At 42.0% G+C, this 27564-nt stretch overlaps 1 protein-coding gene across 5 annotated transcripts in view; it reads right to left on the bottom strand.

The window, feature by feature from the left end:
• The window catches only part of LOC120955590 (uncharacterized), an 82849-nt gene extending 63174 nt beyond the window's left edge, over window positions 1-19675 (bottom strand). For 4 of the 5 annotated variants that reach the window (XM_049609843.1, XM_040376611.2, XM_049609842.1 and 1 more), the window contains exons 1-2: window positions 19522-19675; window positions 17737-18007 (exon numbers count right to left, since the gene is read on the bottom strand). The gene's annotated coding sequence lies outside the window, so the exon portion shown is untranslated. The other variant, XM_049609841.1, reaches the window with a different exon arrangement.
• Between the last annotated feature and the right edge of the window lie 7889 nt (window positions 19676-27564).

The following is a 27564-nucleotide window of genomic DNA, read 5'->3' on the forward strand; positions in this document are numbered from 1 at the left end:
TATAATAATTTATAACTTATTCAAAAGTGGTACAAACATTTACCAAACCAATTCAAAGCAGATTTAAATGAAATATAGGTTTTTTACCATCTTATCTCTTTTCTAATTTTATTCTGTGAACCCCATAGTTCATCAAGACTATATCTTCACCAACATCTAACCAACAGCATAATGTGCACAGAGTGCCTGGAAGTACTCCTGGCACTTTACTTGATCAGGAAAAATAAACTTATTCGCCTGGGCTGTCCAGTGTATTTTTAACCATCACTTTGAACAGGGAGCAGAAATACACAAATTGTACGAAATACGACACACCAGTTCTGATGCTCCGTCCATCTAGCTCCTTCCACCCATTCCACCACACCCGTGTGAAAGAAGCGGTGAGAGCAACGAAGGGCTTTTGAAAAATAAACCCGCTTAAAGAAATCGTCAAATCGTTGTCAAGGAAATATGAAAAGATCAATATTACACCTGTTCGGTCGGGTTCGTATTTCACAAATCCTGCTGGCCTGCTATTCACTGTCAAATGGTACAACCAACAGGCACCGAGCGCACCTGCACAACATCAGTGTGCCGGCCCGGTCTGATTGGCATCTTGCCTGCTCGGTGTAGCAGTCCGGGGCTCCTCCATCTCGACCTCAAACGTCTACGGATTGCATTTCATCTACCACGCGGCGTTTCCGGATCGGTTTGGGTCTTTTCAACGGCAGCAGCACACAGCAGCCTCTTTGATCTTTTCCCGATCTTGCCCCGCACCGTTTGCACCACAGCCCCCTCGTCGGGACGCTAAACCCTTTTTTCGACACGGGTACTTCCAAGAAGTGAAGCTATAGGAGAAGTAATTGGTGCCAACGGATGCCGTTCCCAACGCTACCGGGTTGCGCGCTCAGCGAGTTCGATACCATTTCCCTAGCGATGCGTTTCCTCTCCTGCTCTTGCACAAGCTAGCAACCGCAGAAAGAGATTGAAAAGGAAAAGAGAGAGCGAGAGAGAGAGAGGGAGTGAGTGAAGGAGGTAGAATGTTCTGTTCGCATCTGTTGCTGCCGGAACTGGGGCTGGTTCTGGCTGGTGTTGAGGTTTTTCGGTTAACCGCAACCGCTCGGGCTGTATGATGTAGGTTAATTGACCGCGACGGTATTACCTTTAAATCCGCACGCTGCAGAAGGGTTGGGAATTTGTTTACGGTCTTATTTCTAGGAGAGTACCGCATCAGAGAGCTCTTGTACGCTTTGCAATCTCTTTACACACGATTGGTTTTTAGATAGTTTTGAGTAATTATTTATTATATTTTTGTTTGGGGCTTGTTCAATCTATTGCTGTGCATATATTGTTGTTTGAGAACAAAGAGATTTTTATTGCTTCATTGTGAATAGTAGTTGGAGCGTTCGCTAATACTCATTTCTCGAACGACAGCTATATGTCACCGTTTTGGCTGATAGCTTGCTACCTTTCTGGGAAAATGTTAGGTCCTACAATACCATAGCATCAAATTTTGTGGGCCTTTTGTATTCAGCTATTCGGACAGTACGGGTGCCATTGTTAATGAAATTCTGGGTAGGATGTCCTATTTGGACGAAACCAGTACCTAGAATGAAATCCAAAGCTATCCAAAAACAGGATGCTCAATTGTGATGCTTTAAATGGACAAACAGAAGGCAGTTAATCAAATACTCTTTTATGTAATTTTCTCGTAACACTATTCCAAACTATAAGCAAATGATGCCTTTGTAAACAATATGTATGTTTTGTATTCGACCATAAGGATGAGCATGATTTTTGGACACAACGAAACATTTCTTTCATTTATTAGTGCATAATTCTGCATCGTATTACTGCATCATTTAACTTAGGTAGTTAAAGATTTAAATTCAACCTTCAACTCTTTTATTTGTATAATATAGCATTATTTGAAAACTTTATTTAAAAATTCTTATATCATGGACATGATCATTGTATAGAATTTATAAATGTACATTTATTATTATTTTTTAATAATTTCAATGCAGTGTAAAGCTTGTTTGAACAGCATTTATTAAATATTCCAGGTTGATTTCTAATAAGAAATACAAGAAAGCATCAATGTGTTCATGCCGATGAGCGAAGAATAGATAAAAACTAGATGATTATGGTTAAAAATAAACCTTATAGTTGCGCATAGTTGCAATAATTTAATGTCAATTTTATGATAACGGTAACATAAATATTACAGCTGAATACAGTACAGATCAATCAATTGACGGATGGAATAAGTACAGTGGGGCCCCGTTTATCCGGGCTTCTCCTCGCCCGGATAAGCGAATAATACGGATAATGAGTCAAATGATATATTTCATCACCAATTCTTGATAATTTTTTGGAAAATTTTCTTATTTTTGGATAAAAATAACCCAGTTTTTTTGAATTTCATGTTTTTCCAATGAGAATATTTAAAATTTGCCACGAATTATAATGTTTTTTGTTATGACAATGTGCTCTTTTAACCGCTTTTTCAAATATCCTCCTCATAACGCAATGTCACCTTTGTATTGAACTGTCATTTCTCAACAGCACGGATAAACAGAAAGCCGGATAAAAGGTACCCGGATAAACGGCGCTCCACTGTAAAGTGATAATTATTCAATTTATTTAGAAATTACTGAAATGTGAGCACTGGATCGAGCGCATCTGACATGTTTTGGAGAGCTGCATTGAGCAATGATTCTCCGAGTACAAATGTGCCATATAAATTATGAAAAAAGATGCAGCAAATTAAAGCTTTCTACATGCTTAGTTCTCTACCATAAATCAAAACAATTAAAAAAAAAAAAGGTTCACATCAAGTACCAATTTAAAATAGTAAACAATTGTCAGCATAAATCAATATCAATTTACATCACCAAAAACAGATTGTTTCCACGTACCCGAAGTTTTAACATTCTTCCCTGCCTTCTCGCTTGAACAACTATTGCACAATTTATTTTAAGAACCAACACAACATCTACCGTCTGGCGATGAATTTATGATATCCGAACAGTTTATGCACTGGAAAAGGGGCGAAAGGGGTGATAGTCCACTCCGCCACTTTCCCCCTTTCTCCACTGGCCATCCGGCCGAATGGTGCGAAGTTATAACAGCGGGCGAGAGAAATTAAACGAGCGGAAGCAATTTAGCTGCCGGACAGCTTAAGTGGACCGAAGCGAAACCGAAACCATGCCGGAGCGCTGGGAGAGCTCATAAAAATGTATCGACCATTTAACATGGGGTAGCGCCAGCTTTCTACATGTTCTTTCTCCCTGGGTCTTGGTGCTTGGTTGGCTCGAGCAACGACAGCACTCCTCCTTGACACCCGGGCGGGCGGGTCAATCAGTACCTGCACCGTAGACGTGTTGGTCGTTAGCGGGTTTCGTGCCGGTTTGAAGTGATGGAAATTGTACGGGTTGCAGAGCAAGAAAAGGCCGTACAATGTCGAGTGGCTCTCGAATGCGTCATCGATAAGAATGTTGGGGAATGGGGAGAAAGGGAAAAGGCAGCGAAAGTAGTTCAAGGTGGTAAACTACTATGATATTATGAAAAAACAACTGTAAGATGCCTTCAGAACATCCACACAGCAACAATGTCATCCATTCCGGAGGTTATTTAAATTATTGAATTGAATAAATCAAAAAGTGTTAAAGACTAAATGCCTTTTAGGTTTAGTAACTTAAAGATCCAGTACTATTCCATCCTTTTGGGGCAAATTTTCTTAGTAATTTGAATGCCTCAGCAAACTTCACACCCCAGCGATAAGCAGCCGACCAACACTAAACGGAAAATCGAACACTAACCCGCTACTTACCGGAGCGAAAGTTAGATGGAACGTGAAACCTAACGCCACTCGTAACAATTCGCACACCATTGGCAATGGACTTGTACCGGACCAGGCCGGAGAACAGGCGAATGGGCGGCAAAAAAAGGGAAGCAGAAGCAAAAAAACTAACCCACGTCCCGTTGAAGGTGTTAATTGGATTGTTCTGAAGAGCATCGAGTGAAGGGTTTCCGATACGGTTCCGATGGATTCCGGGGGGGTGGGGCAACGGATAAATTTCGGCTCGTTACAATCCGCTTTGACGGGTCCCGCCGGTCCGGAGGGCACTAATCCAGAAAATCGTTTACTGCTTCACAGGATCCTAAGCAGCGTAACCTAAGACGCCGCCTGCCCCCGGGCTCGGACCTTCTGGCCTTCTGGATTGTGAGCGATTAAACTTTGCCTAACCTCGGGGCAGCAGCAGCAACACACTATCGCGAGAGGGCCACCAATTCATTGGCCTTCTTCTAGCCTCCCCACCGCACAACCTCTGATTGATAAATGAGCATAATCTATCAGCTGCTTTACGAAGATTGGTTTCGTTACGCCAGCGAACTGGAACCACTTTGCCCGGCCGATGAGCACTGCTGCTCTTGCTGCTGCTCTCGATCTCGAAAGGAACGGGTAAATGGCATGCGATTGAATGTATATATATACGAGGAAAAAAGAAATCGCTACATAAAGCGAGCTTGCTCCCTTTCTTGCGCAAACTGTGTATCGATGAAAGTTTCGCTTGCTCGTGCCGACCGATACAACACATCGTAGGTACGTAGGTGCACAATTCCCAAGCGGCGATAGGAAACCCGGCTGTCCATCGATCCCAACCCCGCCTTCCCGCCTTGGGGTTCCGTTGATAAGCGGATGATTTAATCAGAACCAACGGGCTGACAAAGATTGTTCAGCTTAACCCGTTTTTTGTGCTTTCTTTCCTGTTTTTTTTTCTTTTTATTTAGTTTGCCTATAAATTCTCATTCCGCGCACACAGTGCACACGAAAGTTGGCAAGATTGCTGTCGTCAAACTGTGATAAAACGGGGGTTTCCGGCGCGTGGGTCGATGGACACGCGATGGAGGGTGGAAGATCGTTGGACAAAGTTTATCAGTGCTTTCGTTTCATCTCAATCAACGTCTTGCTAAGTGAACGGGTGAAGCTGAAGTGTAGTTGAAACAGCAATAGCCTTTTAAAAGGGTTTTTTTTGTGTTCCATTATAAGCCCTGTCTAAACTTTCCAACATCTCAATTACGATCGTTTAAATATGCGAAACGTACAGCTTTACTTAATCTTTTAGTAAAATAAACACATTGATTTACATTTTGCTAAGATATGATATCTTAACGTTCAATAGGAACGCGTCATTTCCCTCAATTCGATCTTCTTCTTCTTCTTTATCTTCTTCTTATAGTTGACGTAGCTTCCTACGCGGACATGCCGGCCTATACAGGCTTTCGAGACTTAATTCATTACCACGCGCAGCCGGATAGTCAATCCTTGCTACGGGACCGTCCATTCTAGGCTTGAACCCATGACCCTTGACGGGCATGTTATTGAGTCGTTCGAGTTGACGACTGTACTACGGGACCTCAATTCGATCAGTAATGCCTAATACTCAACGATAATGTTGTTCAAAAGCCTTAAAGAATGTGAGCTAGAAGAATATTTTTCCAAAAATTCTCCAAAATCCAAAAATTTTTCTCTTCCAATATAATATTCATGAAGAACATCTTCATTCATTCCAAGTAAGAAATTGCATAAGAACATAAAAATTATGTTATTTGTATTAGTTCCTTTCAAGAAAAATGGCGGACCGTCCTTCCGTAAATAAATAAACAAATAAAATCGGTTCCCTTTCGAAAAAGAACAAACACAGTCTCTGTCGCTTGCGCTTGTCTAAATATAAACTTCACCATAAAACACTCATCGCCGCAGATTGATTTCGCAGCAGCAAAAAGGGGTTCAATAATCAACTCTCGCTTAATCCTGCTTGGTACACCATCAACGCGCGCAGACTTTTAATCACCAAATCTCCAAATAGAAAACGATCCTATCTCTGCCTCGTCAAAATATCCTTCCAGGAATAAGTAACGCAGATGGCTGACACGAACAAACAAACAGATCCAATCTGGATGGAGTGGTTCTTTCGGAAAAAAAAGTTTCCCGAAACCATTCCTAAACCTTCTATCCAGCTTTTTCACTATCTCTCTCTCTCTCTCTCTCTCTCTCTCTCTCTCTCTCTCTCTCTCGAACATACAATTTGAAGCCAATTTATAGCCTATAAGTGCATTGACAGACCGAGTAGGTACCGACAGCGATTCGCAGAACTCATTCACGGCACCCTTGCCGGGCGGGGGCAGTGCGTTGCGTTGATGGAAAAGTATGCAAACGAAATCGATCTGTCGAGAGAAACAAGCTAATCCGATTAACAGACGATTTGATGGGCATGAAATTTTCCATATTTTTCCCATTACAGGGGAAGAGAAAGACTACGCTCGGTGTTCCGTAGCCGAGAAACGGTTTTCTTTCTTTTCAAACATTCACATCGCCATCGTCTTGATCAGATCTCTGCCGCCCATCACGGGGGAGATTTTCCGCACAACACTTTTCTTTTTTTCAAACAGAGCTCCAATTTTTCCCAACCCCGTCTTCACCCAACGGCTGTGAACAGATCAAACGATACACTGTTGCATTAAGAGGCAAAGTATTTACGAAGCAGCCGGCAAGTAAAACGTAAGTACCTTGTGGGACCTCGCGAGTTTGAAAAATTCGCTACCCCCGTGGCACGTGGTAAATGGGAAACTGTTTTTCCTTTTCTTGTTTCGTTCGTTTCGGCTCGAGTAAAGACTAACGATATGGCATCAAATGGGACCGATCAATGGGCGAGAAAGTACGTATCGCTCCTTTTTTTTGGGGAGAGGGAGCTTGATTGCTACACCAATCTTTGCTTCTTTCAATATTTGGAATTGTTTGCAAGTGCGTGACTCCTATCCGTGTGTGCCCGTGCTCGTCGTTCATTCCCATTTTGGCACCACTGTTCATCAAGCCGATATTTTTCCGGGAAAAAAATGCCGCACCCGAGGGAAAATATGTTGAGTTTGATGCTTTATGTAATATCAAATAGCTGACATGGACTAGAGGTATAGTAAATAAAGCTAAGAAGTACTTTAAAATGTTGTTCTACCTATCCGAAAGAACTTTAAAGCAGCAATGAAATTGATTTGCATTTTTTAAAATAATTATTTAAATAATTAAAACAGTACAAGGGGTAAAAATTAAAATTTTAGTTAAAGAAAAACAAAATATATGCACAAATAAGTAAAAAAGTCGAGTGTACCTACAGTGGTTCTACTGTTCTTAAATGATATTCCTCTACCAAATTGTAAGCAGCCAAGTGATTTATCCTTGTAGTTTAAGTTCTCTGATAACAAACTCTGATGGGCCGGTCTGCTGGTCAAGTCGTCAACTCGTACGACGTAACAACATGCCCGACATGAGTTCAAGTCCCGAATATACCGTGCTCCCATACGTAGGACTGACTATCCTGCTATGGGGGGGGGGGGGGAATCAATTAGTCACTGAAAGCAAAGCCCACAAGTGGGTACAGGCAGGCCTTGACCGACATCGGTTGTTGAGCCAAAGAAGAAGAAGAAGAATCTTTGTTTGTACACAATTGCTGAAATCCAATACGGCGGATCGTAATTGTCAAACTGATACAACCCTGGATGGTGTCCCAGGCCAAAATGTTAGCTTACTGGCTTAAAACATAGAAAAAGACCATTATCATGTTTTTAATTGTTTGGTTAATTTGGTTTAGGAGGGGATTTCTAATGTTTACTTCCTTTCCAGATCGTTCCACTTTATCAGATAATTTATCTACCTATCTCTTTTAGAAAAATGTGTTTGTTTTGATGACGAAGCTCGACTGCTGATGCAAAACTTAGAAGCGCTTGCCTTAAGGGACATTTAACCTTGAATTAAAACAACCGTCACAGTGATGTACTTTTACCGTAAATTTAGCGCAGAGTAATACCATGAAATGGAGCGGCCAGCTGAACCGGCCCTCAGGTTCAAGCTCCACCGCCTGCTCTGATCTTTCCTAACGAACCATTTCCAACGCATCGAAACCCTCCCTTCGTTTCAAGCCCACCGTTCATCTCACGGAGAGACATTGGGTAGGTGTATTTGAATGTTTCATCAACTATGAGCTTCACAAATCTTGCGCATCAAAACCGAGCCTCCGCAAGAGCAGGTCAGGCCACGCGCCACCCGCTCCTTTCTGCTTGATAGGGTGAAAAGTACCGAGCCCTTTTGGAGCCTGACCCTTTTTGCGATCCCTTTTGTTTGTGTTGCTCATTTACGGATCATCCTTGTCTTAATGGCAGTCTTTCCCTCTAGCTCTCTCTCTCTCCCATGGAAAATTACAACCAAACCATGCCCGATACAAGTTCGATCCCAACGTTCGTAACAACGTGCGCCCATCATCAGCTGTCGATAGCAGCGTGGTGGGTTAGCGGCAGTGAAAAGGAACACAGAGACCCAACAAAAAAAGGAACCCTTTCGATTGGAATCGTATTACGTGCGACCCTTTTGGGACCGTTTTGTACGTTGTATTTTTCATGAGCTGCGCTTCCAGTTCGGTCTGCGTTTGGTTGGTTTCGAGAGGGAGTTTTTATTCCATTGCTTTGCTTTTCCCTATTTGCCACTGCCTGCCTGCCTGCTTGTCGGTTGGCTATGAATCCAAGGTACAGGGTTTTTTACCCCACACAGTGCACTACCTTGACCACCGCTATTCACAAGATTGCTGAATCGTTCGCACTTCAAACATCAATTGCATTTTCTCTCTCTCTTTCTGTGCCCTATCTCTCGTCGATTGTTCCACTGAAAAGCTCATGAATATTATGCTTGAATTTGAAATGTCCTTTAAAAAAACCGCCGGTGAATTTCGAGAAGGAAAGCCCTTCTGCTAAATGCTACGGGTGTGTGTGTGCATAAAAGGAACCCACGCTGTCCAATACTGGTTGGCAAAAGTGCAACACATCGCACATTTTCCGAGCACACCCACATTTCCATACCCGATCACTCTTATCCCATGCTGCTGCTGCTGTTGCTGCTACTGTTTGCCAGTGTACATGCGATCACCACAGTGAGACAACGGTTGAATGAGCTTTTTTACGATCCAGTTTTATAGCGGTCATTACAATTCACAGCACTCTTATAGTACTCTTCCATCCGGGCCGATAGTCGACCGCTCCAAAAGTATGGACAGGCTTTGTGGAGCCAGTATGTATGTAGGTGCGTGTTTTTCCCCATATGCAAAAACACACACACACACACACAGTTCAATTGATTCTACATTGTTCGTCCGTCCGGTCCGGGGCTTTGGGCCAAAAAGGTGTGCCGGAAGAAGGACTTGTGACCAGTTGCCCGCTGGCCTGGGTAGCCGGGCAGCCTGACAAACCAGGGCGACAATACAATTTTATCAAACACTTTTCCCACGTTCAACCGAACGGAAGATGCTTCCTTTTGATGGTATCAACAACGGGAAGGTGTAGAAAAAAGCAGCATCCAACTGTGTGTGTGTGAGTGTGCTAACTTTACGCCGGGAGATGCGAAACTTAACCCACAAAAAGGGACCCATTCGTGAGGTTATTTGGGAACGTTTTGAACGGTGGACGATTCTGGTCCCGGAACGACAGTGCGGGATGGCGGATAGCAGTAGGGTTAATTTATGTAAGAGGATGAGGCAGGCAGTCATAAAATGCTCGAACCGTTGCACGTAGTATTCGGGAGAATATTTACATGTTTATTGCGTTTCGATTCCTTTTAATCGATTTGCATTTCTTTGTGAAGTTTTTGCGAAACATTCACCCCCCCCCCCCCCCCCCCCCAGCTGCTTCTGCATTTTAAAATAAGTCATTCAAAAAAGGTCGTTGGTAGCAGGGAAACCACTCACAAGCATGAGGTGAAGTAGTATGTAAGATTTTATATTTTTAGCAACAAATGAATAAATAATATTAAGCGCTTTTAAGCGTTTTAGAACGATTCTTGGGCATCAATATTATTAGAATTAGAAGTACATAAAGTTTTCCCTTCATTCCGCTATTTTGATAGATTATTGGCAAATAATAAGATTCGTGACTGATCTGTAATGAGTCTCTAGCATGATTCGTATGAAGAATTTGCTAGATATGGGTCCATATACATACCTTTTTCATCAATATTAAGCACCATTTACGGCCCCAATCTAAGTAAAAAGATGAAAATCAATGAATGACATCTTCAGTGATTCATGTAAAGTGATTCATGTAAAGTAAAAAGCCTTGATATCAATGGGTAGCTAAGACTATGCATTGTAACTAGAGGCGGATTTATCTGTCTCGGGGCCCTAAGCGGGGGATCGAAATGGGGCCCTTAGTTTCTTCAATAGTCCCCAAAATTATTTTGCCTTTTTAATGAATATATTTTTATAAATACCAAATACATAATCCTTAATTCGTTAGGGATTTCAATCATTTTATAAGGTAGTTAGTACATTATTTTAATGGTATTTATAGTCTTCGTGTAATCAGGCTTACATATTTTGCATATTTTTAAGTTGTCCATCTTCGCTGTTTCCGGTAGTGAAAATTTATCAAATCTATATTCAAATACTAACCAGTGTTTGGTGTCAGAAAAAAATCATTGTCTGTAGAATTTTTTTGTTAAACAAATACGCATTTGGTCGATTTACTAAGCTAAGAATGTTTTATATGGAAATGAATCAAACAATTAAATGATCAACTGTCGTTATTAAATCTTCAGACTTTCCAAATTTCAGTATAGATGTAGTTGGTTTACCTAGATTTAGTTACCCAGACCTTAACCAATTCCACACACTTACTTGTAAAAATGTACTACTTTGAGAAAGATTTAGTTTTCCGTTTATTAATAAAAACAACTCAATCGCTTATAAATATAACATGTGAAGGTTTAATAGCTCGGGGCGCCCTTTACGCCGCCGCCGCTCAGCCCGCTTATAGCAAAATCCGCCTCTGATTGTAACAGTGAAATTGTTCTGCATAAAGCAGTACAGTTTCATGTACACCTATGTTTTTTATCCATAAGAAACGACCAGGTTGTCCTTTTTTGCATTTTTTAATAAAATTTACTGAAAATTTAATACAAATACAGTCTATGGTTCGTCTTATTTGACCGCTCGTGGTGACGTCAAACCTAAACGAAAAAAAACGTAAAAAACGATAGTCCTTGCCCTGATTGGAGATACAATTTCAGTTTGACAAAGGTTCACGTATGGCGTGTAGTAGCGGGCACGTGTAACGTAAAAATCTTTGATTTTTTCTGTGTATTTTCAATACAGTATTTTTCTTTCATCATTGCTGATCTTTGGAAATATCCCACGTTTAATTACATAAAGCACGTTTTAGGCTTAAAAAGATGGAGAGATGATACATACTTGCCCATGCTGTTCAAAAAACATTGCATTACAATTCACACGCAATAAGGATCTTCGTGGCCAAGGAACAGTTTCAGGAAGCAATTATGAGCATTTAATCCAGCACGTCACACTGGTGACCTTTGAATGATTCTCACACTACTAACACATTTCATTGAAACGGTGAGAACCAACCGACAGTTACCAATAAATGAATCAAGTGTCTGATCAATCAACGGTGACAAACAAATGAAGATAACGAGATCCCAGCATCAACCCGCATTTTCGCTACGACTGCCAATCTCTCAGCCCGCATATCCGTAAATATATTGCACCAAAGAAAGGAAACCATCCACCTATGGACGGTGCCCAAAATAATTCATCCTGTCCTGTCAATCAAGCTATTGCTAAAATACTCACACCATAGGACGCCACCCACATCCACAGAAATCCAATGAGCCGTAGAAAACGGTCCTCCTGCATTAGGATAGAAACGTTTTCGAGGAAATTGCACTACTTCACTCGGTTCAATGGGACAATGGTTCAGAATGAATCACTTTCTTTCATCCACATAAGCATTGCAAAGCATTCAGCTAGCATGTTCGAAGGACTACTTTGAAATACCTAACTATAAACAGCTCGACAGGATACGTCGTGAGTCACGAAGAGCCTTTCTAAGAACCACACCATCGGTGGATCATTAAATCATTTGTACTGTCCACGGTTTAAAGTTTTCGGACACACCGGTCAGCCAGCGCTGAAATGTCAATGGAACGAATCGATCGAACCGTTTCAAATGTCAATGCCTAACACATCAATGACGCAATTCGTAGGGCATCAAAACAACAGTGCTTGACGTAATTGATGACGAATGGTGCACCGAAATGGATGAATAGTTGTTTAGCTGTGGTTCCAATTTAATTCTAAAATTACAGCCCCCGTCCTGCACCGTTGACCATCAGAAACAATAATAAAGGAACGGTTTCATTTTCCTTTCCCAGCGGCTAAAAACAGAAATAATTGCACCGATTATGCTTTATGCCCTCGAAACGTTACCAACTGGCAACAAAGGGCATCGTTCGACGGTTATACATGTGGTCCAAATAACAGGAATGCTCAGGTGCTATTTCGATTCACTCGCAAAAGGGTACGACGACGACCAGATTCTCCAGAAGTTGCTATATCTGGTGGTACGCATTTCTCCACAAAATTTTGCACGCATTCCACGAAGCTGCAGACAGATTGTGCCATGAATTTTCATGAACCAAAGGCCACTTAACGCATTACGCCGGGGTGGAAGGGACGGGGGCAGTGCTGTTACGTCCTTACTGTCTTAGAGATAATGGTCTGCCGGGAAAATGTTGCTTCTTCCCATTCACGGGAAATCACGCGCTCGGTCAACATTCCGCAGCGCAATAAGGTTTGCGTAGGGCGTGCTAATTATTCCACCACAGCGAGCATCGTTCGTTTGCACATCTCGTGCCGTCGTCCGGCTGCCCTGCCGCCACAGTGTTGTGCGCGACATACTTCCGAAAATTTAGCCAATTACTCATTCATTAGTGACCCATTTCTAAATCAATAGCTGCTGGAGCTGGAGCAAACACAAACACTACACCGCGGACGACACCGGTGGCCCAAATCTTCGGTGGCCCCTTCCCGGGCCGGCACAGTGCAGTAATGCGGAGTGCCGGTTGTGCGTTGCGTGCTGTGTGCATTTCGGCATGAAATGGCGGTACATAATGGGCAATAGATTGCAAATTAATGGCAAAAGGATGCGAAAGCACTGCTGAATAAATCATCTGCCGGCGGGCTCATTGCTCACACGCCGTGCGCTGTGGATTGACAGTTGCCACGGGTTGCTGCTGTCAAGCATCAATCAATGCACTCTAATTAAAATCACATCAGAACGATGCTTTCCGATTGAGTGCAGCATTCCAAGTAGACTTGCCTGTGGTAGTTTATTTGTTAAATTTGTGCGGTTGATAAAGAATTTGATAATACTGTTTTATTGTACCAACCCTTCGATGTTGTGCTATGTAACGCTCAGTAACTGTTTTGGTCACAACTCAGTTATTTGATAAGCTTCGTTGCTAATCCAGGAAACATAGCAATGTGTTCACTAAAAAAGTCAATATTTCTGGACTTGGTTTCCTGTTACTGTCTTTCGATTATTTTTCACTACAAGTCTCAGTCGGACGACACATGACTAGTGTCCGTCCGTGTCGACTAGTGTGTTGTCTGCTCTCCTGATACCAGTCCTTCAATGTGACCCTAAATTACTAAATGATGAATGATTTTAATTGAGTTTTTATACATGCAGGGATTATCGTAAAAAATCGAAGGCCTTTGACATAATTTCTAGTATGATTGTCACTGAAAGCTGACAAAAAGAGTTGAGACACTTTAGAAGTGTTTCTGTAAATCCTGTAAAACCTTATGCAGAGTAGATAGTATTATTATACGAGATAGGTGTAAATACCCTAATAAGTTAGTGCTTCTCCATCTGTCGTCCTTTGAGAGGACTAACTAGCATGCTGCGTTGTTAAATAAGTTATCAGCCTAACAAGTATCATAAGCCTATCCAGGGCAAACATAGACCTCGTAGATTGTTACCAAAATGAATGACATTTAATGTTAGTTATAAAGAAATCCATAGATTCATTTGGAAAGTTAATTGCAAACCTCTGCTTGCATGTTCCGTAGATGTTCTCAAACTAAAAGCGTCCGATTGGAAACACTTTGATCGGACAGACATACTACAAACTAAACAATCGATCCATCCATCCATCTTCTTAGTAAAACTTTTCTCGATTTTTATGCTTTCCTTTTTAAGTTTGCCATTTTGTTTGTTTGTAATTATGATCTGTATCCTTGATGTCAGTATTTTTGTTATTTAATTTAATAACACACAAAATTAAGCTTTCATACTACTCATAGAACTAACAAATGACTTAAAACTTAAATGAATTTAAAGTGTAAGTACAACATGTGTTTCAATGGTTACCACTGCCATTTCAAATATTTAACGCCGGTAACGATAATGGTAGCCTCAAAACTTCTTCATTTGACACAAACTAACCATGCTCACCTGCTCCACAACACACACACAGAGAGACACGGAAAGCAAGGAATCTATTTTCAAGACTCCATTAAATAATCAGCCACACCATCAAGCCGAACACGTGTTGAACGGAACACATTCTTACACTCTCATAAATTAAGCCTAGTATGCATAATTCATACATCGCGCAACCACTCAGGTGCGATGACACTCTCACGGCCCCTCTCTCTCTCTCTCCCTCTCGTTGCCGTTCCATTAACTATGACGCATTTTTTAGACCATTTTCATCGTCCTAAGCGCTTCATTTTTCACCATCTGTTATGCTATCGCGCATGGACGAGCGTCATTGGCTTGACAGGTCAGCTGGGGATGAACGATAAGCAAACAGGCATTTAACATTAACAAAACCGAATCCCCATGGTCTAACAGGTAGAAATTAATTTGATACACCAACCCACGGTTTGGTTTAGTGAGCTGTGAAATTCAGCGAAATTCAATATTGTTATTTTTGGAAGCGAACATGTGCGCCACATTATCATTTGCAATCTTGATTGCATCATTGCATTCATTGCGCTCACTGAACACTGATTTATCGCTGCATCCGTGGCAATGCTGATTAGAGATTATGGGACGGGTCGGTGGTAGGGGGAAAAACTCGGGACAGCAATCGTAATAGCTAACATTTTCCACCGCACTGGCTCCAGCAAACGCAAACCATCGGTGACATGGTGAGGGCGAACGAGGCGAACGTTTGCACGATTATCGATATGCAGCTGCATTTATCGCTCATCCGTGTTGAATTAGAATGAAAACAGTGCTTAAAAACAAACACCTTTTTGCTCATCAAAGAGCGTACTTCTTGCTGCACAGACACAGCTTAATGCTTTACTGCGCGAGCAGCTCTTACAGCCAATGTAACACGTCCACGTTTAAGGAATATTTCCGCCAAGCGGGCGAATCATTTACGCGAAACGGTATGCTAAACGGGAATTTAATTACAATTGCTAATCCAACCGTGTTCCGTCTGTAAGCGCTTTGATATCCTTCAGCCGCCCACTGCTAGCTTAATGTTGACTCATCGCACGTGGCTACCGCCGATACGCTCTGTGGCTGGAATGATGGTATTCGGTATTGATGGCTCTCTCTCTCTCTCTCTGTCTCTCGGTGGCCAATCAGGCGCTGATTGGCGCTTAATGGCGTTATCTTGAAACTGATCGGTGAAATTATTCCCGTGCCGAGAACGCGCTGGACGGTTGGGAGGGACGCGCTTTTGTGAGCTGTTGGAAGATAATTTGCATCTGACAACGCGCTTCCCTGTATTATCGGGGCTGATGATGCAGCTATTAAATTTATTAGCCGAACGCATAATGGATTAATGAGCGACTGTGTCCGGCTGGGAAAGATCGCTCGCTCGATACCGCTCCACGGCACGCTGTAAATTGCATGAATATTTAAATGGTCAATGTGTTGTTTTTGTTTCATTAACTAGGTGAGATTAATCGGTGTTTTCGTTCGTCTATTATCGCACTCTGTTGACACTTGCACGCAGCACGCAGAAATTGTTATCAATTTCGATAATATACATAAAATTGAATTAAACATAGCTGCGATTTTGTTTGAAGTGCTGTTAGCCTATGGATAAAGGTAGATGAAAATGAGTAGATGGTATGTAAAGAGAAATATACCAACGTTTGACTTTTAAATGATCGGTTTACATTGAATTCATGTCTCGTTTGAACCGTCGTTGCACTGACTGTTCTGCATAATGTTGATTGGATTTTTAATGCATTCTTAATAAAAATTATTAACATTTGCAACGAAACTTTAATGACATCACGAGGAATTCCCCTCATCTACGTTAATAGCTTGACCTTAGCTCTCTGAAGATTACATCCAACAACTTCATGTATTGATGTATAATTCCACGAACTAAAACAATGAAATAGCTGGTCTGAGGGACGTTACCAAACAGTTAGCATCATACTGGAAGCTGCATGGCTCATCCAGTACATGTAACTTCAATTCACATCTGAAGAAGGGTTAGAACATGGAATGAAAGACTGATTCCGTCAATCCAATAGTGCTTCCGAGTCTCTGAGTGTACGTCTTGCCTTTCAGCTGCTGCATCAACGGGAAAGGTACACATCCAAGGCCAGGAGCCTTCTTGTACCCCGTCGTACGGTGAAAGAGTACTTGAATAGCATGGACATTCCTATCGAAAAGTGTTCAGTGTTGGTCGTATTGGTGCAGTACACAAATTCCGAGAAAAATGTGTATAGTGGATAGCACAATTTCATCGACTAAAACTGGCAGAGTACACAATGTTCTTAATATGCTGAGTAGTGCTCCAATTACGTGGCAAGAAATAGGACGACACAAGTGATTGTTGACAAATGAATAGCCTTTTCCAGTAGCTATAGCATTAACGTTTGTTAAGAAGACTATATTCCTTACAAAAGAGATTAAAATTTAAGAAGTATTGTGGTCTGGTGGGATTCTCACTCCTTCAACTAGAAGAATTTACACAAAAATTTGTTGTGATATTCTCTTCATAGTTCTTCTTGATTACAGTTTGTTAGCTATTCATTTCATTTCTTGGAACAGCTTTGAGCGTATACACTGAGATAAGGCTTCAAACGATGTCACCGCAACATTGCCTTAAGTGTATCGATTTTGCTCTGCAGGCTAGCTTTGAAAACACGCATAAGTCACGTTGCGTGGTTTAAAAACGCGTTGTAATGGGCCAGTTTTTCGTGCATTAGTTTTGGCCTCTAAAAGAAAGTGGCCCTTATTGCTCATGGAAACTTAATTATGACCTCAACTGTTTCAGTTTTGTCCATTTAATCAGTGATGTACGATCAATTGTTTGACTTCCAATGGTTCAATTGTGGTGCTTTTGAACAATTTGGCCAGAAGAGGATAGAAAAAGTATGATAACATAATCGATGTTTAGAAGAACTACCTACGAAATGGCATCAAAAATTTAAGTCTAGCATAAGTGAGCCACTGTATAAGTGTCCCTTATATTTATAAATTAAGAATTTCTTTTGTCTAATTCTTTGCTATAACGACTAAGTGATCATACCAGCTTTCATGACTTATAGCTACTTCAACAACCGGCCTTCGTTACGGGTGAATCATTTGGCTGGGAACCGAACTCTTCCTAATGTGTACGTGCCCGCATATTTATCGAATAGATCACCAGTCAGCGACTCCTTTGGAAGGTAATTTTGCATGCATTATTTCAGAGAATCTTATGACAACAAACAATAAATACTAAAATTTTGAATGAAGATCCAATAGCTGTTGTTTGAATATCCAATAGCATCCAATAGCAAAAAATGTTTGAAAAATTTCATTCAAATTTCAAAAAAAATTCAAATGTGTAAAATATTCCGATTTGTACATGTGCAGAAAATTACTTACCTTTAAGGGACGACGGTGATTCGAATCGCTCCAGCACACCACAGGCTCAAACACGTTCAACCGTTTCGAATGCCATGTCACACACACACACACCTTATTTAACACTTCATTTAATACCGTTCATACCAAAACTATCGTCACACCGCAACGGAGTGTTTTATAACATGTATAATCCTCACACTCACACGCGTCAAGGGGCTAAATCACCCGCTGCTAAACAAACGCCAACACCTTACGCACGTGACGCACCTTTTGTCTTGAAGCTGAAACACTGAAAACAAACAGAGAATGGAAAAGGTAAGAGCGTTTCCAGCACACAAAAAAGGACTCTTGATTGCACAATTTCCTTCCGAACCAAACACCGAAAGCACGCGCACGTATCACCTCGCCACCGATCACGCTTATACCCCCACACATAAACACACAAACACACAAACTCACATACACACAGACACACTTCTCCCAAAACCAGTGGTTGTCATTTGATTTTGTTTCAAATCACGCACCAACGCTACTGTGTCGCGTTGACGACGACGACGACGACGAAGACGACGAGGCTGTTGTATCGTGCCGGGATTATTAATAAACTTGGCATACCCTTTAATGCCCTTTTCACTCACATCGTCGCGCCAGTTCTCAAAATGTGCTTCCAAAAAAATATGCCCCTCCACTCTTGCCCTTCGTTCCTTTTCCCAATGCTTCACCACCGGAACCAGCGTCCACGTGAGAAGGTTCAGCCGTTTCATGCAAAAAACTCAGCCTACTTAGCAGGAAGCACTGCACAGCACAGTGGCGCGTCAGCATCCGCACTACGCATATTAATCCCAGGCGTTGCATACCCCACCAACGTACGCAGAGCGCAGATGAGAAGCGAGAAAGTTATCTTAATTTTCCCAATTTGTCACCCAACTGTTGCCAACGGGTCGGAACGGGTTGTTCGCCGGCATTTGCCTTCTCGGTGCGGTAATATCTTTTCCCAAATTTGACACACTTGCAACGCACAGATACACGCACACACCGACACACACACACATACACGAGACGTATGACACCGGTATCGTCGTCATCTGTCTTGCTTCACTCAGCGCAAGGGTTACTCTAGGACTGGGCGAAGGCACTGGGTAAGACCATTTTCCACGATCAAACTTTTACACATCGTTTTTGATACCCCTTTTTTCTTCTTCTCTTTTCACTACTTTTGCTTAACATGCTTGGTAATCCTCCTTCTCCTCCTCCTCCACCACAACCTGCTCGCGCGACACCCTGGAGCGCCACACGAGAGTGATGGATTGCAGCAGTTGAGCAAGATAGTTTTGGGCCCGTCAGTCTTAAGATATTAGCATATCAGCTGCGAGAAACGGGGCAAACGGGTTGGAACCTAGGGGTTGGAAAATTATGTTTCCTTCCGCCCCAGGACCGTACGATCGTGCTGCTGCTGCTGCTGCTGCTGCTGCCACTCATATGTAACCGATTTCTTCCACCAATTGCTTTGCCTTTACCGGCACGTTCGGTCACGTACAAGTACCCACGACACGACAAGAACGTATCGCATATGGATAATGACACTCACTCTCGAAGGGGTCGCACGGAACGTCTTGGCTGCCTTAATCAGGCATTACAGCCCATACCGCCCCGTTTGTAACATTGACTGCACATACTCTACAATACACTCTACACTGGATTATACACTTGTCGGAGCTCTTGTCCCTTGGTCACAACCGCAAGCAATCCACGTGGCGGGGACGAAGACGTGTTTGTCGGTCGCTTCGGGCTGTTAGAGCTTACCCAATGTGTGCTACACTGTTCACCGCTGTTGGAGTGCCGATGTATCCCGTACCGAAGCCATCCACCGACTGGCGGGCCTGTTGGCTGAACCGTATCCCTCGAACCGGTACCACCGTTGTTCCACCTTGCCAGCCACACCACCAAGGAACGCGGGAAGGTTTGTGTACGTACACGGATGAACACATTCGGTGGTGCTGCACATGCGCACACTGGCTTCACTTCCCCTAGTGGGTTGCCTATGGCGGGGAAACTGTACACGGTCCCGCCGTCAACATCGACAGCATCGAACGCAATCGAACGCGCGCGGGAGGACTGCTTTCAATCAGATGCTATCGGATATCTTCTCCGATCATAAGGGTTCTGTGTTTGCCAGGGGTTTCTTTCCGCTTCATCTTCCCCCTTTTCCATGTGTGTGTCTGTGTGTTGATTGGGATGTCTTAATATTTTTAAAACGCACCGATCGTTTATCGCCTCACTCACAATCTTAACGAAAGACATGTACAGCAGACAAAATGTGCGGGTTCAGGAAATGGTCAGCATGGTTTTCAGGAGGGTTTTAATGCTGCTGCTGCTGCCGCTGTATGCCGGCTAGGGGAAAGGATGTTTGCTGTTGAAGTTCGAAAGCGGAGAGGCAAAACATCGCACGAGGAGAAGCAGTATTTTTTGAATGCAGATTAAACGGCTTCAAATCTGTGGCCTCGGTGTCGGTTGTAACTGACAATCAGTGCTGTAACATTGATTGAAAGAGGAGAAGAAACAAGAAATATGCCTTGTGTTGATTGAAGTCTAAAGTAATGGTTATTAAATTGTGCCTTTATAGCTTCATTTAAATAGAATCAGACGTCCTGTTCTTTTCTACAGTCAAAAAAATGTTCTATAGTTTTGTAAAAATGTTTTTGCAGAAGCAAGTTCGAAGCATCATTTAGAATTAAGGAAGTGATTGATCTTGGTTAAAAGTTTCATAAACATAAACAGTTCTCCACACTTGTTTTCACAACGCAACCAAGCAAAAATTCATGCTGCTGAGAGACATGGTTTAGATGGGAATAGAACTTAGCGTTGGGCCAAATTCACAAAAAAAGCGGAACGGGGACCGAACGGTTCCATCAAATTTCGGAACCAGCTCCGAAGGGTAGGTCACACCCGCCAGAACCGTCTGGAATCGTCCGGAATTGTTCAGAATTGTCGGCATCGTCCGGAAAGGTCCAAAATCGTCGGAATCGTCCCTAAAATGTTTGTAGCGTTGATGGAACCTCTTAGTATACTGGCAACAAAATGCCGTTTTACGGTTTTCAAGTGTTTCAAGGCGATGGGTAGGGAGGCTTGAGCTAACTGTGAGTTATTGTTGTATCCATAGTAGGTATGTGGGCTCGGTAAATTCAGAAATCGAGCGTTTAACTGTCATGTAATTAAAGTCATAGACACATTCACTAGTATCGATCCACTACGATTGCGACGATTCCGGACGATACCGGCGGAGCTAGCGATTTCATTATACTGGAGTCGGAATCGGAATCAATTTTGCCAAAACCGGATCGGAACTGTAGGTGCGATCCGGATAATCCATCTCTAAATAGAATCTCAACCAACCTTGAACAGATAAAGAAACGATTCTAAACCACCAATCGACCAAGACATCCATGGCTGCTTGGTGTGCAAAAATGCTTGCAGAAAGATCAATAATAAACTGTGACAATGAGTCCTGTGAGATGGGAGACTCGAACCCATATATTACATGAACATTTCATGATGTTTAATAGTAGCTATTCCAAAAGTCCAGAACGACTAAATTAAAATTTCGTATGTAGTATGTCGTTGTGAAAACGATCATTGATAACGGAATAGTCAAAGATACTGAGAGAGTAGTAGCAATTATCATTAATGTAAATAAGACAAAAAGATGAAAGGGCTATGAACCGGTATAAGAATTGGATAGAAACTTGAACCAAGATAGCTACACGGTTAGTATACACGTCTGAAGTTCTGTTGCGATTCCCTGTAACCGGGCCTAATTAACTAGTATCTAACAGATACTAGAAAGATAACTATCGCACGCCACATTTCTTCGTTCATTTTGGTTGTGGTTAAAAACATGTTAAGAATATGTCAAAAATGCATGAGTACTCGTTTTAAGAAAAATTAAAATACTTTTTGCGGACACGCATGCGACAACAAATTGTACGAAAAATGATGATGGTTTTCTATACGTTTGGATTTTTTTCCGAGTGAGCAAACGAGTGATAAAGAGACCAGCAATTTCAGCAGGGATACATTTGGGTTGTAAAATTTTTGAACACAGCTCTAAAGTATGCAAAAAGTATATAATTGATTTTAATGGTGTATATAAAATGAACAGAAAAAATAAGCATATTAGTAAAAACAAGCCTCAACATAATGCAAAAGTCAACCATAACAATCTATTTACTCATACCTTCACCGTTTCAGATTGTTTGGTCTTGCTACGACTTTAATTATTTTATTGTAAACACGTCAGATTCGGTTTTCTCCCCAAATTACCTAATTTCCTGTACAAACTCTTGGAATTTCATAAATACTGTCCCCCGTTGTATGGTTTTATATAATTAATTACACGTACCCTTGTCCTGCGATCCGTCGTACACACGTTTAAACGCACGCTTACCGCAAACCGCACAGCCCCGGCAGCCCACAGCCTATTAGTGAAGATGTTGCTGTGAACGGTTTTATTTTTATTTTCCATTCTTCCACCTCCGTACACAAACCACTCCTGTTGGGCAACAATCATATGAATTTTAAATGTACCCAAACCTCCCACCGAAACCCAATGAAGGCAGAGCGGGAACGCGAATCAAAAGTGTAGTAAAGTTGCAACGAACCTTTTTTTTTGTTTTTTTGTTCCGCCCACCCTCAGCAAAGCCAGAACAGCAAACAGGCCACCATTACGAACCACGGTAAGTGTGGTTTGTCGCGAATGCCGCAAAGGGCTTTAAAAAAATGAAGAGGCAAAGGCAAAACGCTGCCCTTGGTGGATGCTGTTATTTTTCGACCACAAGCACGTTGCTGCTGCTGCGTTAAATCAAATCAACCAAATCAATCTCCTGCTTGGAAAACGGCGCGGTTTCCTTGGCAACTAACGTCCGGCGTGTGCGTGAAGGCTTTTCCCGTGCGCACAAACGTCAAACCACACACACTCTGTGGACCGTGCGCTCCACAAACGCGCTATGCTTTGGGGGTGTGAGCGTTTAAGTTCCGGAGTGGGCAGGGGACGCACTCGTTAGAATCAGAAATTACAAGCCAACACCCGAGCATTTACGCGGCCATTAAACTGACTGGCGAGTCCTCCCCGACAATACCGTACCGTAAAACAGGAAGGACATCCTTATCCTTCCCAAAGCCTCTTCCGAACCGTACCGGATGCTCGCCAACTCGTGTGCTGCAGATAGTGGTGGGATGGCATTTTGTGCCATCCTTTTTCGAGGAATTGCTTTTCCTTTTCTCCCTGTCTCTCTGGATCCCAGCAGGATACAGGATGGGGCCGCTCTGGCATCGTTCCAGCTTGTGGCATGTTTTTTTTTTTTTGTCGGAGGTAGCATAAAACAAACAATCCCGCACGACGGTGGGTCCGCTCCTTCCGAAACACGTCTCCCGCTCCAGCTTCCGGGAGACTCGGTTTTCACTTGGGCGGCCAACCGATCAACGCCTAGCGACTCACGCCATCGGCAGGCTCACTCTGCTCATGAATTATTAATTTCCGGTGGGCAGAAGGCAAAAGATGAAGACAAACTGAAAAGAAATCTGTTTTTTGTTGTTGTTGTTGTGTGTGTTGTCGCTGTTGTCCTGCACCAAACACACGGTGGGGACGACGACGACAACAAGCCAAAGAGGCCAGCTGTTTCGACAACTCGGACACTTTCCATTTCGTTTGCTAGCAAAAGTCCTTTAAATTTGTGCAGTGGTCAAGGGGCCCTGTGGCGGTGTCTGGACCGTTCGAGAGAGTTCCTTCGCAGTATTAAGTTTCCGTAGTGCCGGAGCTGCCTGAAAGAGCCGGTGTGTTTTACTAGCCGTTGGATCATTGTATTGTATTTGATATCTACTTCTTTAACGTTATCAATTCAAAATTAGATTTAAAACCTTGAATTTTCGCTTGGGAATTTGTACAACCCATAATGATATTCTCATTAGGCAAAGCTTCCGTACCAACTTCCACATCAATCAACACATTCCAGGGCATCGCTCGTGTGCCCAATTTACCATCACCACTGGAATTTCTATGTTCGTGCTACGCCAAAAAACATCAAAAATAAATCAAAGCAATGCTAAAAAAAAATAATCCATGAATGAGTGCCGGTGGCTAATTTCGGCACCAAACACCGCCAACAGATTACATCGTACCGTATCGTATCAATTGGCCGCCGCCATTGCCTCGAAACAAACCCGATGTACAAAATATCTGCTCGGCAATCACAAGGCCCGCTTTCCGTTCCAGCTGCCTGCATGCGCTGAATTCGCAGAAGGTACGATTTCCGGTGGTATTTACAAGGGGCTTTTCGTGGAAATTCGCTATCGACTTAATTATTTAAGCTTTAGAGGATGGATATTTACTGCCCGCCCTTTGGCCCACGTGGACCTTTGATACAGACAGGTGAACCAGGTAGCGACGACGCTTGTCAAGTTTTTAGCTGACCTGCCCCTTTTTTTGCTGGGTCAAATAGGTATAGGTGACCTTTGCCCTCCCTCCCGAGCTGGTGTACACAGACAGATAATGATGATAACCTATTTTGTGTGCGCTGTTGCTTGTTGATGGGGTTTATTTTATGATTGTGCTTTGTGGAAAGTTTTGAGAAGATAAATTTAAATTTGCAATTTACATTGATATTTAATACATAAGGAACAAGTTTTTTGGCATTAAATAATTCAATTATAGACCTAATTAAATTCTGTGCTAATGTAACACATATGTTGTCCCAAATCAGTTCAAATACTTCAGTCAGTTTGCGATGAATTATACTAGAGACACGAAACGTAGACTGATTTCTTCTATTTTACTGATTGAAGGTCCGCGTTGCTCTCGCTCCGGCTTCCGGGAGACTCGGTTTTCACTTGGTGGAACGTCATACGAGGGCATGTCGACTTATACAGCGTTTCGAGACTTAATTCAGTACCACGCAGCCGGATAGTCAGTCCTTGCTACGGTGGGGGACGGTCCGTTTTGAGGCTTGATTCCACAACAGGCAAGTTGTTAAATTGTGTGAGTTGACGACAAACAAACTATTAAGCTAAACTTTACTAAATAGAGACAAAGTATACTAAATGCAAATACAAACAGCTTGTTGAAAAGTAGAAGAATAGGATGAAGCAAGATAAATAACATATCACGCCGATTAAATTTGCCGACCATCATAGGCTCTTTCTCGCTATACGCACGTCTTTTAATGTCAGTTCTTACTTACTTGTCTGTAGTTACGGAACCCTCTAGAAGAGAGATTTATATTGACTTCATTGCCAATTCGTTCAGAAGAATCTAACTCACCATTGAGAAGCTTGCACATGAAGATGGATTGAGCATTATCACGTCTACTACTAGCAAGTGAATCAAGACCAGTGGTTTTCAACCTTTTTGCAGCTTTTTCCCCCTTGTAGGGAGCATGTAGGATTTCTTTCCTTACTAACAAGTTCATGAGCGGGTGGAGAGCGTGGAAATCAATGGTATTAAGCGAAATTTTGATCAAAAATTTCCCCCAAAAATGTAAAAATTCTCCCCCATACAGGGAATTCTCCACTGGTTGAAAACCGCTGATCTAGACCAAGTAACAAACAACTAGTACGAGTACGATGGACAAGAGGTTACTTTATACCTCGAGAGGGAAGTATAAGACAGGGACGTGTAACTCTTTTTTCGGACAGCTTCTTTTCGACACGACTGATACCAAAGTACTGTAATTCAGCACGGAACAAACGATGGATTTATGTTAAGTTAACAAGCAATGCGAGTCATAAAGCTCTCTCGACTGGCGATGAATATGTACTGGCCTTTATTGTTTTGCTACATCTGATTAGCTTTGTTTCGGTGAGCTGGTAGATTTTTCTTGTGGGTATTTCTATTTGTTTCTTCTTATTATTATATGGTGCAAAAGCCATAGCCTACCTAAGCATACCGTAAGCCGTTGATTCTCTTGGCAACATCGGTGACTGTGACTAGGATAACAACTGGGCCGTTTGAACTGGCAGTTGTAGTTTACGTGGTAATTACAGGGTTTCCTAAGGTTTTTTGGTTGCTTCCCATTCTTTTTTTTAAAGTTCCCAAGGTTTATTGGGCGTAATCCAGTTGTTTTTGGTCCATTCGAGTTGATTTCTAATCGGACGATACCAATAAATTGTTTTTAGAATGATCCAAAAATAATGGGATACGGTTAATAAATTGTGCATAAACCCTGTATTTATGCTTTTACTTGTTTTACTTATCAGGATAATTCTATTTTTTATTTCGATGCTTTTTTAATTTTATGTTATATTATATGTTTCTAAACTTTTTATCATTGTTGCTAGTTAATTTGATACCATACTGACGCTGGAATTGATCTCGAACTCATGACGAATGAGCAGAACTCATAACGGTCCTGGAACTGATCCCGATTTGAAATCGGTCGTAGAACTGATTCCGAACGCATAAACACAGATGTTGGAACATATTCTAACCTCATTATATTCCTGGAACTGATGCTGACCCCATATAGGTCCTCGTACATACACGATACCTGTACCAGTCTTATGAAGGCTTCTGAATTTATACAGACGCAGGAATGTATCCGCTTATCTGCATATCCGATACAGACGCATGAGAATGTAGGCTGACATATTAATCTTGAAACTGATCTTTAACTCATACCAATTCTAAAAATAATTCGTGAAACTCATTCTAAACTCCTACAAACAATAACTACTACTCCATATTCCAGTAATGGTCTCTCCTACCAAAACATTCCTGGTCACAATTTTTTAATTCAGTGCACTAAAATGCGCACTACTCTTTTCCTAGAATTTACATAACACCATATTTGTGTAAAGACTTTGAAAACGAACCATTGATTTCAACGATTGTTGGATCAGTAAATAGAAAAATTGCATTGCAACAATATGGAGTTATTTGGAAACAAAAAATGAATAATTTGTTGTCAGCTGTTTAATTTTCTCATCAACTTCCAACAAAAAACGACACTGAAAGAATCAATGAATAACATTAAGAGTACTGATCTCATCGACAATTGGGGGGTTCAATCTCCCAATGCTGTTTGCATCTGTCCTTTAAAAAATTCGGGTTCAAAATTCCTTGAAAGAGTAAAGCAATATGTATGCATTGTTTGTTGTTAATTCAATTGAATTTCATTCCATTCAAAATTGTCCACAACAGTTCACGACAGGTGCATTGACTGCTTTAACTATTTGCACTTAAACTCCCATTTACAATCCACATTTTACGTCACAACACTCAACAAAAGCACCCTTTTCTTTTGGCTTCATTTATCTACACACCCAACCAAATCGAACAATAGAGTGTCGTTTTGTTATTAAATCCCACCAAATACCATTCATACAGTCGCACTTCTACATCATCTTTGTTGCGTCGGAACGTTTCGGAAATTTGATATTTGAATATCCCCCCCGCACCGGGCCAGGACACCAGGTATTTGCAATAATGTCATTAAAGTTTGATACCTTCCAGCGCCTCGCGTGCGGTTAGATGAGATTGGAAATCGGAAGCTCGGCAGAAATTGTACCTCCCTTTTCTGATGAAGTTGAACCGAATTTTCCACCTTGCACCTTGCGGGAGAATGAGCGCTGAAGTATCGTATTTGCAAAGGAATTGCGGTGAAAACAAACACACACACATAAAAGAGACACGGAGGACAAAACGACACCCTACCACGGTTTGAAAGGACTGTGAGAACAACAGCGGCGGCAGCAGCAGCCGATGGGCCGCCGACCCCGCCGACACACCGAGGGTTTAATTTAATTGGCTTTACAAAACTTTTACCCCAAAAAAATGCAGAAAGAGAGAGCAAAACA

The sequence above is a fragment of the Anopheles coluzzii genome, chromosome 3 (genome assembly GCF_943734685.1).
Source record: "Anopheles coluzzii chromosome 3, AcolN3, whole genome shotgun sequence".
Taxonomy (NCBI): domain Eukaryota; kingdom Metazoa; phylum Arthropoda; class Insecta; order Diptera; family Culicidae; genus Anopheles; species Anopheles coluzzii.